This window comes from Electrophorus electricus, chromosome 10, assembly GCF_041902795.1.
Source record: "Electrophorus electricus isolate QZ-2024a chromosome 10, ASM4190279v1, whole genome shotgun sequence".
Classification (NCBI taxonomy): domain Eukaryota; kingdom Metazoa; phylum Chordata; class Actinopteri; order Gymnotiformes; family Gymnotidae; genus Electrophorus; species Electrophorus electricus.
Window position 1 is genome coordinate 19,561,436 of NC_137506.1, and position 15,375 is coordinate 19,576,810.

Sequence of the window (15,375 nt, forward strand, 5' to 3'; positions counted from 1 at the left end):
ACCTCTACCAGGCTGTTTCAACCGAAGCTTGGCTCTCCTGATCTCGGCGGGCTGGGGTGGGCTGAGGTCGCGTGAGCTTGCAGCAGGGCTTGTGGGACTCTGCTGAATTCCTAATGTCTTTATGTGCATCTGCAGCCACTGAGGCCCAGCACTCTGCCGTAGTGTTCTCCCTCTCTACTGCCAGCGCTGGTAGAGTGAGGTTAAAATGGGTTGAGAGTTTTGAGTGTCGCTCGCTCATGCTACCCCCCCCCGTCCCTTTCTCTCCCTTTCTTTTTCTCGCCTCCTCCTTAACTCTGAATTTTATTGCCTGTCACTGTTGCACTATCCGCATGGCCCAGGTCCCTCCCCCGCCTGCTGCTGACGGGTGCGCTGGTGTGTGGCAGCGCAGTCGGGCGCGTGTGATCAGCCTGACAGGCGGGGAGGCATGGCGCAAGGCGGCCTGCACTCCCCGCTCCAACTCCGGCCGCATGCCCATGCTTCTCCGCCGAGCCTGAGCGGCCCGCTTAGGAGACACGCGCTGCCTTGGCAGCCACCAGTGCCTACCACCCCAGGGGCTGTAGAAGGGAAGAGTGAGAAGAAAACAAGAATGTATTAGGTGCTGAAATAAATGGATACATGTGTCATAAGAAATATAGTGGAGGCTGCACTGTTTCTGCCATACAGTGTACTATAAAAATATTTTTATTATACAGAGGACTGAAACAGGATTGTTTGTATCACGCACAGGACTGAAGCAGATCTTTCTGAAGCAGATTAATGTAATCAAGGTCAGGAACATGTATAGCCTCTACATCAGCTAACTTCAAACTCCTGCTTAATGTCATCTTTTTCCCTAGATACTGAGGGAACCATATAGGAATCAGCTTCCTTAGTAGTACGGACAGCTTCTCAGCTGTTTCTTGGGCCAGTGTGTGTCTTTGCATCATTAATTCATGTGCAAGAGTGCTAACAAAAAGTCTAACGGTGTCATTTGCATCTGCAGTTTGTTGTTGTTTGTCAACATAAGGGACATGCGGAAAGAAGTGTCAGTGACAGTAAAATGGGCCGTCATCAGACTGAAACATTCGACAAAATCAAGAGACGAGGAGACCGGTTTGAGCTCAGAAGGTTTACCAGAAGATGCAAACCCATAGTAAGCCTCAAGAACAATAGCCAGGCTACAGTTTGTTGTAAAGTACACAAGAACGCCTTTACAATTACAGAGACAGATGAGACCACAGTGAAGAAAAGAGGAAAGTTTGAAAGAACAAAAAGAAACTGCTCATGATCCAAACACACCACTTTCATGACATCCAGAGTCTATAGAAATGCATACAAAGGGTAAAATGTAAGTGTATTTGCTATGCATTTCAGGTTTTTAAATGAAATATAAGGTTTTGGATATATCTATATACTTGACATCTTGTGCGGTTGGGGTTATGATGTTACAGCATCTTTCCTGAATCTTTCTTCATCCCGAAGTTGAATGGGATTGTACAAATGGCATCCAGTCAGCTCTTCTGCATACTTAACATCCCATCCTGAGGCTTACCCTTGAAAGGTGCAGCTGCAGATCCAAATCAGACTGTTAGCGAAGATCTAAGGATGCTCTCTATGGTAGCTTTGAAAAATGACATCAACAAGGGTGAGAAGCCCTTGAGCTGCTTCAGTCGTTTTGAAATTTTAATGATGTCCCATTTGATTTTATTTTGAGGTTTGCGTTATTGTGGTTCCTGACATCTTGGGTGATTCCAGCATGCTTCATTGTTGAATTGTATCGGGGGGGGGGGGGGGGGGGGGGTGAAGGGGGGAGTGTGTGAAAGTCTCCCAGCAATGCAACTGTTTCCATAATGTTAGACTGCAGACGGTGGACAGGACTCCCCCACGGCAAACAGTCCATCCCTGTCCATCCCTGTTCTGTGCTCAGTCCTGGGTACCCCGTTAATAAGCTCCAGGAGTGGTGGTGTCAGCAAACATTTTTTTACTGCTGCGTCTGGCAATGAAAATATACACTGAAGATAACTGAGAGGAGTGCACACAGTCCTGTACTAAACCAGTGTGACAGATGAGAGGCCAGCTGGACATAGGAGAACCCTTGAGCAAGTGTGCAGTATTACCGTTTTATGTAAGATTATGTAAATTTCACTTGTGGTCCCTTCCAATGGAGGAATTGTTGTGGTTGTGGCTGTCATGTAATGTAATATAATGTAATGTTATATTATATAAAACATGAGAGGTTTTGAAATTCCCAAAGGATGAGTATTTTGGATTCAGCTGTATAAATTAAAAACAAGCCAACAACAGGCAACAGTATAGACTTTCAACTGTAATGTTTCAGAAATACAGTGAAAGGTTGAACCCGAATAGTGTGCACAATAGCAGACTTCCTTCTAAGAACTACTTTATATGCCATGCATTGTGACTCATTCTGTCTTTTACTGAATTATTTTTATTTTGGGCTTGGTTGAGGGCTCTCTAGCATGCCCCTATTGTTGTGTTCTTGTCTCTGTCATATTTAAATACTCATATTAAAACCTCAGGGTCACTGATGTGCGGCCTGCACGAAGCAACGGCAAAATTGGATTCAGCTGCTCTGCAAATGAAATTAGACTTCATTTAATAATTTATTCATGTCTTCTGTGTAGGAGAGCAACCTTGGGGGAGCCCAGGTGATGATTACCGGCGAGCGGCGCTCATTAGCATTCAGAAATATGCATAATCCTTCTCTGAAAGGAAGAGGGGGGAAAAGGCACGCAAACAGTATCGTGGCTGGGCTAGAATAAAGGAGAGGGAGAGCACGGAGCGGAACGAATGATCAGATGCCAGTGCGTTGGCCTTGGCAGGGTGGAGCTTGTGTGGAGAGATTGTGCTGTTTTGCGGGGGGTGTTGGGAAGACTCACGTGGCCAGGTGTGGGGGGGCCCTTGGGAAGGAAAGGAGAAGAGGACTTCTTGCCACCTGCAGGAGCAGCTTACCTTCACCCATGATTGGCATTCCACAGGCCTGCCCTATCTAAACATAGTCTGCTAATTGGCTCGTCTGCACCTGAACATGACTATTCATGGTAAGTAGGTCTTTGAGGGATACAAAAGCGTTTCGGGATTCCACTGAGAGCAGCGTTGGATGGTTGGTGTTCCCTTATTGTTTTGCCAACCTACTTCTGTTTTTAACATTTCTGGCATAGGTGGTTCCCTTAAACAAAAAACATATGGTGCTTTTTTTTTTTTTTAAGAGAACCGTGGATGAAGGGTCTTGGCCAACCCATCCCCACTCCCTCACAGAAGCAGGCCAAAGGCTAATGAAACGCTTATTACTCCACATAGAGAGAAAAGGCTAATGAAGCGCTTATTGCTCCCGCATAGAGAGAAAAGGCTGCATAGCTGCAGAATGGCATTGTCTGCCAGTAGGATGCTGCCGTCGGCGCTGGTCTCTGCGCTCCAGTCGTGAGGAGCTCTACGGGTTTTTGCAGCGAGGTAGAGAATATTGTTCCACATATTTGTATTCAAATATCGTCGACTGTCTTTGACGTTCATTTTCTTAGCAAGAATAGCTGCTTAGTGACAAACAGCCTTCAGATTGGGGGAAGCCTGTGAAATAAGCAGCTTATTCAGCATCGTTCCTCCTACGATGATGTGCTTTTGGTCCAGCAAAATAACTGGAATATCAAGTGTTACAATGAATTGTAAACTCCATCTACTCTGCATATATTTAAACATTTTTCCTTTTTATTTTCTTTTAAAGAACATCTTTTAGAAGACAAGATAATTAATTTTTATTTAGTCATATCACTAACAAAGACATCTAAAAGGTCTTTCCTTTATGGTTTAATCGCAATGACTGATGGAGGCATAAATACACTCTACATGCCTTTGTCTGGCGTGACACTCATTGTTCGTTGCTTACTAAACAGGCAAGAATGGGAGTGTGCTATTATTTATGGGCTTCTGCTGACACTCCGAACAGGTAATTGGATCTGCAGGACTGTAATTGCTTTCGTTTCTGCCATTCAGTGAGGGACTTGAACAATGCGGAAACGAGAAATATTGAGCGAATTCATTTTACAGGCAGGACATTAAAGGAGCATTCCGTGAGAAATTAAACAATTTAATTAGGTGAATACATACTGTTTGGTCAAGTCCTATCCAGTGTACTCTGTAGCTAGCAAAAAACAAAATAAACTAGTGACCTTTGTGACATATTGTAGTGATTATTATTAGTAGTAGTAGTATGTTTTTTGTTATCTTTTATCAATCATATGGCTCAAAATTGTCTTAAGGAACTGATTTGAAGGTAACTTCATCTGTAGCTGCTTCTACTGAGAGAAAGATTCATGCTTCTATCCTATTTGTCAGTGAAGAATGACTATGTCTGCACAGGTTCTTGACAGCATGGATCAGATTGTGAAAAAAAACAGATTTGCTGCTTTGACTTGCGTTGTCATGGCACACCGCTGTATGTGTGTGCGAGCTGTGGATGCTACAGTGTTAAAGAGAAGGAGCTGTCCATGGTGCGCAACCATACACTCTACAATCACATACCTTTTTCTTGGAGTTTCAGCTTACCTCCACTGTATTCCTGGTGCAAAGAGCTTAGCTATATGGGGAAAATAAGAGAAATGTTGTTCTCTGTTAATGGTGCTGAGACCGTGTTGACCTATTCCAGAATACACTTGCATGAAATGGGGGGAAAGTGTGTTTTGTTATGGCTATTCAAGCGCTCATGCTCATATTCATGAGTGTTCTAACACTCAACTGCCGAGTAGTTTAACGAGAGCAGGCGGGACGGAACGTCTCCTCTCCCTCCTCAGCACTTCCATTCTTCAGCGTGAAAATGTGCCTCTCTTCTCCAAGCCTAGCTCTAGGCCCCTTCTCTCACCTACTCTCATTTCTTCTATCAGGACTGCTGCTACCTCTGTTTAAGCCACACTTGGCCCAGCGTTCGCGTGTGAGTCAGCCCACTTCACAGGCTGAGGATGGCTTATCCACTGTAGCTTACAAGCGCGCGTGTGCTATAATAAGAACTCATCCTTCTCCTCTCTTTCTCCTGCTCCTCTGTCGAGTTCCTCTTTCCTGCAAAAAGGAGGAAGTGACCTACATAGCAGGAGACGTCTTTGTTTCAGCACAGTATTTTGGCGTATCAGGAGGAGGGGGGGATGAATAATGCAGGGCCTCTATCACACCACATCACCACCTTTAATAAAATGATCAGCCTTAATGAGACTTAATGACAGTGAAAGCACTCAAGGAATCAAAGGCCGGGCCAGTCAGGAAACGATTCCTTATGGTCCTCAGGTTAGCCAGAGGTGCTGGCCCAGACTTTGAGTAGCAGATTAAAGCCCGATTTAACATCAAAGTTAGTTCTTGGTTCGGAAATAAATAAATAAAAGTACACTGCACGCAAAGCAAATGCTTAGGCTTTGAGAGGGAGACCAGTCAAACAATGGCATTTTTAGAGGGTGGAGCACTAATGTCCTTTCAGAGGGAATAAGCCCCTCCCACTTCTAGCTCTGATATCTTCACGTCTTCATAAAGGATATTGAACTTAGTTTTGAAATATACTCAGCATTAGTTTTGTTATATGTGTTAAGTGTTTTCTTAGGTCTGCCACTAATTATTTCTCTTTAGTCTGAAAGACTATATCGGAATATTCACCCCATGCCAAATAATTTGGTGTGACCCTAATGTCGCCATGCTAAATATTTAGCACTTTCAGTGGGCTGAGCGGTGCATATGTTATTCATTCAGTGGACCCGTGGTGCCACAAGAGAGCAGGGTGAAGAAAGCTAAGCAATCAGCAGATGCAGTACATCCAGGAGCTGAGAAGCAGCCACTGCTACTCCCACGTAGGTGCGTCTCTTCCACATGGAACAGCAGGCATTTCGCGAGGTCTCGTCCCTTCTGCCAGTGGCCTTTTTCAGGCACCAGGCAGATGGACAGCGACTCTGTGAAAGAAGAAAGATATCAGACTTTGGATGTGATGAAAATTAAGCAGACAAATCCATCTAATTGCGAAAGGATAAACCACTTTCTTTACCCAGGCTATTGGGGTTAATTGGGTTTCCTTCTTGGATTTGCACCCAAAAATATGTATGCTTGGCAATGCTCCTGTAAACTCCACCACAAATCTTTCTCTACCTTTCAGAAGGTTTTACGGACAGTAATATTTTACAACTTGTCATGACATTTTACGACCTTTCCAAATAATAAAAAAGAGAACTGTGACTTCATCACAATAAAGATTTTCCACATTTTTGCACTCATTTACTGATTTGAAATATTTTTTCCCCATTTTATATAGTATGTATATCATGTAGGTTGAATTCACCCTCTATATTAAACCACTTACATCAAACCAGAAGAAATGGGTTTAGATTTCTAGAATGCATTTTAACTGAACTGAAAATCTATTTCCAGCCTGATTTTTATTTAAAATTCAGATTCTAAATGATTACATTTGTATTCTCATGGATTCACACATTTCAAACTAACCAGAGCTCTGATCAAAACATGCCATGTGACATGTAGACTAGGCAAGTCCCTGAAGCACAAGGGTGGTTCTCTGCATTCCACTTCAGTGCCTATTAAACTATAGCCTACTTCCCACAAAAAGGGCAGCCCTTCATCCCTCTCACTGGGTCTGCATGCAGTCCGATTGCCATGCGCACACACGCCATGTTCAGCGTATGGAAAGATTCCACCATGGATTTACTGGACTCAGTTTTTATAATGGGTTCTGCTGAGAAAATGAGCTTACAGTTAAGCTCACTGAAAGGGCTTGTCTCCTTGGCTTGATGCAAAATAATGCAAGCTATTATGAAAATTCGCATACACGACCTGTCACAAAGACATAAGTTATGCTTGTGTTAGGGCTACAGAAGCGAATAGAGAATTGTGTTGTTATTTTATTTGTTTTTAACATGTGGCTCTACATAGATAGATTAATGGAATACATGTCTGTGCCCATAAATGTTAGTTTGTCCTATATGAAAGCTTAAAAATGTAAAAAATGTTAATAGTGTTTGAGGTCCTACCTCAAAGGTTTTGAGTCCAAAGTATGCAACTCTGTGACTGCTTTAACATTTTATATTCCTACATACAATCAATTGAAGGTAAATTACTCTTCTAGGAGCATGAAATTTTATTTCATGTCTTCTTAAGGTAGTTTCTTTTCTAAATATCTGACAACAGCTAAGTTTCCCACCTCCATAACATAACTAGTAAAATTAGCATTTGTCTGACACTGTTGTGTTGTGCATTCACACTTTGTAGTCCTGTGTCCAATCCAGGACTATAAACATCATTTTGCTCCAAGACATATTAAGTATATGGAGAAATGACAATAAAACTTGAAACTTGAAGTAAGAAAAAGCCCTGAGTTATTAATGGTAATTTTAAGTGTGCTCATAGATATTCAATAACCAGTGCAAACCACATTTTTGTATGCACAACTCATGTTTTTGTTGTTGTTGTTCCAACTAAACCTTTACTTTTCTTCTTTTATTTCTTTTTTCTCTTTTTCTGTTTGTTGCTTGTTTGTAGATTTATGACCTCACCACAAGATGAAATGTCCTCAGAAATATTCTTTTTAGTAATAAGAGCTGTGTCAGCAATTATGAAGCAGTGCATAATTTCCATCATTTTCATCTTTCAGTGCAGCTTTTTATATTCATCTGCTCAACAGATGTTGGACTTCTGCTTGGTGTGTACCCTGTATGTGTTCTTAATGCACTCCTACCTCGTAGACCACACTGGCACCCATGCTCTCTGTATACATGGCTGTCTTGGTAGCTAATGGGCCATGGCTCTAATGGGCAGATCAGTGCATGCTCTCTGCAGGAGAGAGAGGAATAATGGACTGTTGATGCTGGCAATTGTTTTGCTGTAATTGGGCTGGGGTGGGATGTTCCTGGCCCTAATGGGGCACCTTGGTATCGACCCCCCTTCCATCTCGCATTGACATGACTGTGAGATCCCACACTAATGCAGTGTCTGTCCCTCTGCATCAAAGCAAGCTGCTGGCTGCCGAAGCCTGTGGTTATGGTACACCAACCTTCCTGACCTAGTTTGAACTTCCTGTTAACACAGAAATGGACTATGCTTAATCACTTTTTGGGTCTGTTTTATTACCAAAGAATCAATAATTTGAAGGGTCATTACAGGCGTGATGTTCAAAAAACATTTATCCAAATGGATAATTATGTTTAGGACACCCTGCTGTTTCCTGAGTCATTTCAGAGGCGGTTACCTCTTTCTCCGACCATGGGAGCCTTCGATGGAACTGATACATGTGACAGGGCTGGTATTGCACTTTGTTCATCTCCAGTTTGGGTGTAATGGAGGTCATTGGTTCAATCCTCAGTATCCTCAAGGTTTTGTGTGATAGCATTTGACTCATGTTGCAAGCCCAAGAAATAATAAGTGCATGTGCTCAGAACATGGTCACCACCAAGCTCTCTATTATCCCCCTTTGTAATTTTTCCCTCTTTTTTCCACTCTTTTTACAAGACCCACAGTCAGCTGTGCTTGGGTTGTCCAGGCTGGCGGTGTTTTGTTGTGCTAGACTGGTGGGCAGCAGCGTTCGCTGTGTCTTGGGGGCTTCCTGAATGTGTTTTAATTGTTTTATCTGGATGACAGTGGTGAGCAGTGGACTAAACTTTGTGCCTGCAGCTCTGGCTCCATGGTGGAAAGTCAATTACAGCGAGAGGAATGTCCCGGAGGTAAACACATGGCCAAGAGATAACAGCAAGGAGGGCCGAGTAACGCTCTGCGCCTGCTTTCAGTTCTCTGAGCTGGTGAGGTTGGATTCTGTTCTCTTCCCCTTGCAGGATTATAGAGATACACAGCCTGCTTTATAAGTTTCGCCTTGGTGTATCAAGGAACCGCCGCTCTGTGTGTTCACTCAGGTTCATTCGGAGCAGAGGTGAGACACTCCTGCGTCTACGTGGGATAATTTCATCATGCTAACCTCTCAGTACTTGGGTGTATGCAGATAAGCTTGGAGAATCTGGTGTTCTCAGGTGCTGACTGACCATCCAGGGATCCCATCACCATGGGTCTAATCAGTGTTCCACAACATTTCCCCATTCCCAATACAGTCTCTTCCACCCCTTGGCCGCGGCCATTATCAATTATGGACCCATTAATGCGGTCTGGGCCTTGCACTACAGGGGGAAACGGAGTGATGGTCATCGCATTGGTCTATACGTAGCAGTACAGCAAATGAACTTAGGGAACAATTTAAGAATCAATGAGATCACTTAGCCAATTAAGATACTAAGAGACGGACGGCTATTACTGCAGGGGCAGATCAATAGGAAGGAGCCAGTGAAGACGTAGCACTCATGCTGGAGAACAGTGAGTCAGCATGACGTTGGTGGGGAACCCCAAGGACAGGGCTCCTAAGTCCTGCTCCCGGGAGAGACCGTTCCTGCATGTGACAAGTGTCAGGTGTGATGATACAAAGGCCAGTTGAAAAAACTGCCCAGTGCTTACAAAAACCTCCGCCCTGTTTGGATTTAAAGCCCTGAATCCAACAAACAAGTGACTGGGATGGTGTGGAATCTAAACAAAGCTGAGGATTTCAGTTAACTACCACTGACTTTTTCAGTAAGTACTGATGGCATGGTAGGAAGGGGTCATTTATGTCAAAAACACAAACCTGTTTTTGTGACAAGTTGAACTCTGAAATGGTTTTAATTACTGTGTCTTTTTCTTGTAAGGCTGCATATTTCCACTGCCTTTAAAAAAATCCAGAATCTTTCATGAGCGTTTGCTAATGATGTCATCAGTGGACATACAGGTAAATAAAGCTTTAGATGAAACTTTCAAAGCAAAAAACTTTCAAAGTTTTTGAACTCAATTATGCATGCCAGCTTTAACACATACTATACTAGTGTTAATGCACTTTTCTTCAACTCTCTGTTTCTGTTATTGCTACCAACAGCACGTGTAGCTCAGACAACACTGATGGTTCAAAAGAAGGAAGTAGAAACCTCTCAGGCTAATGCCGGACTATTATGCTAATGCAAGACTGATACAGCGCAATGTGAAGCCAAACCCTGTGTGACTCGGCATGGCTGTTTACTAGAATCATGTTGTGCAGGGACTGCAGAAAAAGACAAAGGCAAGAGCCAGCACAGTGGCAGAGCGTAAAGCATGGAGGATCAGGATGAATCCTCACACGTTATTACAGCAGCCTAAAGTCCCATTTTGTCTTCATCAGTTCTTAAACTCATAAGACTCCCTACCTTTCTCTACCTCAAAATTGTACCATCTATCAGCCTGGGCGCACTCATTTTTCCCCCTTCTCCTTCCCTCGGCTGTCCTCCCTCCATCTCTCCCTTCTTTCAGCAGAGGGTGACGGAATGGCACCGGATTGCCAAATTATCAAGGGACTCAGGAAGCAGGGCTCTTTTTTGAGGTGGTAATAACCAACCCCTCTCTCTCTCTTTCTCTCCCTACCTCGCTCTCTCTCTCTCTTTCTCTCCCTCTTTCCCTCTCTCTCCTCGCACCCTCTCTATCTTTCTTTCTCTTCATTTCTCTCTTTTTCTCTCTCTCCCTCTCCCTTCCTCCCTCCATTTTGCCCTCTCATTTCTCCTCCTGTCTCCCTTTCATCATGCTGGTGGCTCCTCATTTAAGAGGACCGGTGGCGTGCTCTCAGCGCGGCTGGTGCTAATTACGTGAGAGACAAAGGAAACTGATTCACACTCCCACTCAGGGCTGTCAGACCAGCGCAGGAGAGAGTTAATTTCACACTTACTGCATGCTTTAATTAAAGAAAGAGGAAAAAAAAACCCAAAGAAACAGAAAGAGTACACCCCTCTTGTTGCAGTGTGTGTTGGTGTCTCTGAGTGCCGGCGTGTGCGTGTGCACGTGTGCGCGTATGTGTGTGCGTGTGTGTATGTGTCCATGTGCGAGGTTGTATGTCTCCCTGGAGAAGTTCTGCAAATACAACCTGATATGTATCGCTGCATTCAACGTTATGCAGCTTGTGCACAGGCAAAAAGATGTTATCTTCACTGAAGACTGTGCCTTATTTTAAAGTGTGCTGGATCAATAGCAGAGTAATGCTTCATTAGTAGGGTAGCATGCTACTCTGTCTTTTACCCTGACAGCTGTATTCTATTTGTGTGGTGTAAGCGGCATCACAACACAGACAGATATAACCTAGACAGATTGTCAGTTTGCATTTAAAAAAAAACACAGAACCCCTCTTGTTCTGAACGCCTGGCTCTGTTCACAAACAGACAAAAAAAAAATCTAATTAAATGGTGAATAAAGCTGAGATGGCCTATTAAAATGGACTTTTCCATAAGTCTTTAAGTGTCATAAAAAAACAGGTCCATACCGTGTTTCTTCATCTCTTCTTCCCCTTCATACCTGCTGTGCTGATCAGACACACCACCTTCAATGCACTCATCACATTTCTGGGTGTAATCATTATTTTCAAGATGCCATTGTTCCTCATGTAATTCATGATTATATTCCATGATTGCAAGCGAAACTAAATAATAGAAATTGGAATCAATTACACAGTGGTGAGGCACACTTTGTGTGGTTGAATTCATCCTATTTTACTTTTTATTTATTTATTTGAAAGAAACACAGATGTCTAGTGTGAAATGGCTTGATTAAGTGCTCTTCTAATCATACTCTAATTACACTGCCCATTTTTAATGGCTTTGTTTGTATTTCTGCAGATATAGCAACTTCTGTGCTAACCTACATATAATGCACATTCGGCTAGTATAAGGGTATAACGCTGACCAGAACAGCAGACTGGGTTTTTAGGTTTCTGAGCAGTAGCGCAGCCTTCACCGCTGATACCTCTCTCCCTCTCTCTCTCCCTTTCCCTCTCTCTTGCTCAAGCGGGCAAAGGTGAGTCATACACTAAAGGCTTGGCCAGGAGCCACAGAGAGTGAGGGAAACACCGGGGCATCTGGAGAGTAACACAGCCCGTCTTTCTCGTCCTGCACCATGAAGATCACCCCAAAGAGGTGCCCCTGAATTACCAAAACACAGCCTTTTGCCTCAAGCAAAAGGGGTCAAAGCAAAAGAGTTATAGTCCATTTGCAGGCACTGCCGTGATGAGTAGAAGCCAGCAGTACAGTCCATCATGTCTGAGCCTGGTCCTGATCTACTATACCAGGGGCTTACTACAGTATTGAGCATTTCATAGTTACGTTGATGGACAACTTTTTAACAATCATATTAAGAACAACCTGTTCCCTGTTCCATTGTTGTTGTTGTTATTATTATTATTATTATTATTATTATTATTATTATTATTAAGTATTCTCAGGCAGTACTGATATATTCTCATTGTTTTGTGTCCAGGCTAGAGGCAATGACTTCCCTTGTTTTTTTCTTCATTCTTGTTTTGAAGTACTTTACTCATTACCCATAAACAAAGTTTCGCTGAAACTATTACCGTAGAAACTCACTAGCAAACAAGCCAGCTGCAGGTTCCAGCCACGCAGGGGTAATGAGATGACAAATGAACCAGCTTATAGGGAAATGACAAACTTGAGTTCTTCACACTTTTTTAACATGCTGATATTTTTGCAACCAATATAATGTTGCAAAAGTCTTATTGTTCCTAAATGGCTTTGGGACAGGTGAATGGAAAAGCAAAAAAAAAAAAAAAAAGATTTACAGGTCATTTTACAAAGACTTTGCTTCAAAGTAACAACTTTGGTGATGAAAAATGTCAAAGTACTTTTGAACTTTATGACTTCCTATGTGTGAATTTGACACACTGCTTTTAAATATTTTTTCACATTAGACCATTCTTTTGGTTGGTATCCAATTTTTCTAATACATTTGCCACTCGAGTGGATGGGACTCGGGGCAGTGAGTAATCAGCTAAAAGCGGGCCCAACCGCACATAAGCGCTGGGTCTGGGTGGATGCACAGAAGCTATAAATATGCATGCAGGTGCATTATCTCTGTTGGCCTGGCCCACTACTCTGATAGCATCATTAATTTGTTGAACCACTGATGTTCTCCAGTGCTCATTTTATATGTTATTGCCAGTATTTTCCAAGTGGCACTGAACATTTCCAGAAGGACACACTGTAATGGTCCTTCTAAGGAAGCACTGCACTTTGAGGAGAATTAAGATCATTTGTTTATTTCTATTTATGTAAATCAAACACCAGGTGGAATTATTTAAGTTCATCACTAGATAGTGTTGCAGCTAGAAGTGTGTCTTCATGATAAACAATGGAAGCCATTGAGAATTAAACTACTCTAAAAGGCAATAGACTTATAAAATAAAAATTCACAAAATATTTGTATCTTGTCTCATTGTCATAATAAATAAGGTTGTTCTACAGCTGTCAAAATTACCACATGCACTAAATATTCAAAATTAGATGAAAGATGAAGAATAATAATACTTTGCCAAGTATTGCTGTAACAGATTTAACAGTCGTGGTACACTATTAGCAGTGTCGTAATTAGAATCTTAAATCTGGTGCATAGTGTGGACATCGCGGGTCCACACAGCCAGTAACAGCCACTGCTAGTGACAGATAAACAGCAAGTAAATTAACTTATCAAGCATGTGTGCCTTTTCTTCAATTAAGTATATCTCTTTGGCTTTTCCGCCAGGTTTTCATCAACTGTCACTCATACAAGACGTGCCATAAACATCTTTAGTCGTGTTTCTTAAACTGGCCTTTTTGGCAATAAACATGACCGCTACAGAAAAAGAAGTGATCAAAACATTTAATTGCTAGTAAATAAAACATGTTGCCAATAGAGGTTTGGCAGAAGGGCGCAGACGTGTTCCTTTCTACCTCTGCGGGAGGTCACATGCAGAGGAACGAAACTACCGGCCAGCGTGAGCGGCTTGTTATGAAGAATAGCGAGGCTTCAGATGGAGCCGTCGATGCGAAGCGTGGGAGGAGGCAGAGGAGCAGCAGTCCTGCCAGAGATGGAGAAGACCAAAGGGGTCAACGTCGAGCGAATTAATTTTTAAAAATAAGCAATGGTGGAGAGGCTAGGCAGAGGAGGTGGGCATGTGGGGGCTATATTAGACAGTGGCGATAAGTTCAGGGTATCCTGTCATTTCTAATGAGTGGTTGGTGATTGTGCCTGAATTCATGCATATGTAGTTAGCGCTAAAGATGTCATATGTGCACGTGTGTACATGGATGGGGGGGTGTGGGTAATGGTTCTGTGTTACTTCTCAGTGCGAACTTCTGAGGAACTGAGTGAGGGTTCTTTCAGTGCTTTTCCTCCCAACCTTCACATGTCACATGACTTCATATCAATTTGCAAATTTAAGGTTTTTATTGATATTATAGTTTCTTTTGATTTTTTTCCTGCTATCTTCATGCCTGTTTTCTTTGTCCACAATCAGTGTGCAACACATCACACTCTCAAGGCCAGTGGAGGGCACAGTCATTTACCAGAATGGAATCATGATTAACTTCATCAACCTACAGCCCAGAGTGCTGGGGCCACAAGGAGCCAACGCCATTTTGTGTGGAATTAAATTTCTCTCGGCTTTCCATGAATGCCGAGAGACGTGTATCGATTTCGAAATCTCACCTCTCCGAATCAATAACGAGCAGTGCGAGAGAGAGAGGGAGAAGGAGAGAGAGAGGAAGAGAGGGAGAAAGGAGGAGGGAAGCAGAGATGAGAATGTTGGTCGAAACTGACCTGCTGGCTTGGGTGAAGATTACCAGACCCTGAAGGCTGAAGAGGGGTGCGGGATGTGGAGAGTAACCCCTGGGGCTCACCTCTCTGGGTGACAGGCCAAGGGAGTGAGCACAAGGAGGGCGCTGTCGAACCGCTCCAATTTGGTCTGTGTGGCTCTCTCCATGACCCCTGGAATTGGAACACAGACAGTCCCGCTCTGAGATGGAGAGCCTGCCAGCACTGCTGGCAACTTCCGCACAGGAAGGATGGGGAGAAGACGGAAATGGAGGAGAGATGTGAGAGGATCTAGTTTGGACCGTTCACACTCTCCTAGCCCTCCAAATACAGCTAGCCTAATTAGTGCGAGAGACCTGCTCTGCTGGAGGCGGCTTATGTGCCACCGCTAAGCATCTTGCCCGCACGCCCATAGCTGATGGTTTGTGTGAGGGGATTAAGGGACTGCCAAGCCTTCTGCTGCTGCTGGGAGGGAGAACATACATGCTCCAGCTTCTAGTGAAAAAAAATCCTTCACTCCATGGCTCTGAATTAGCAATTAGCACACCCCCCCCCCCCCCCACCCTATCTGCTAAGGCATCTAGAGGAAAAAAAATTATTTTCAACGATGGCATTTGTATTGGCAATTACCATTCTCTCTCCCTCTGTTACCCCCCCCCCCCTTTCTCTGTTTCCTCTGTCTACTATATCTGTGCATAATTATCACAGATCATACCAGCGAGAGTTATAGTGTCT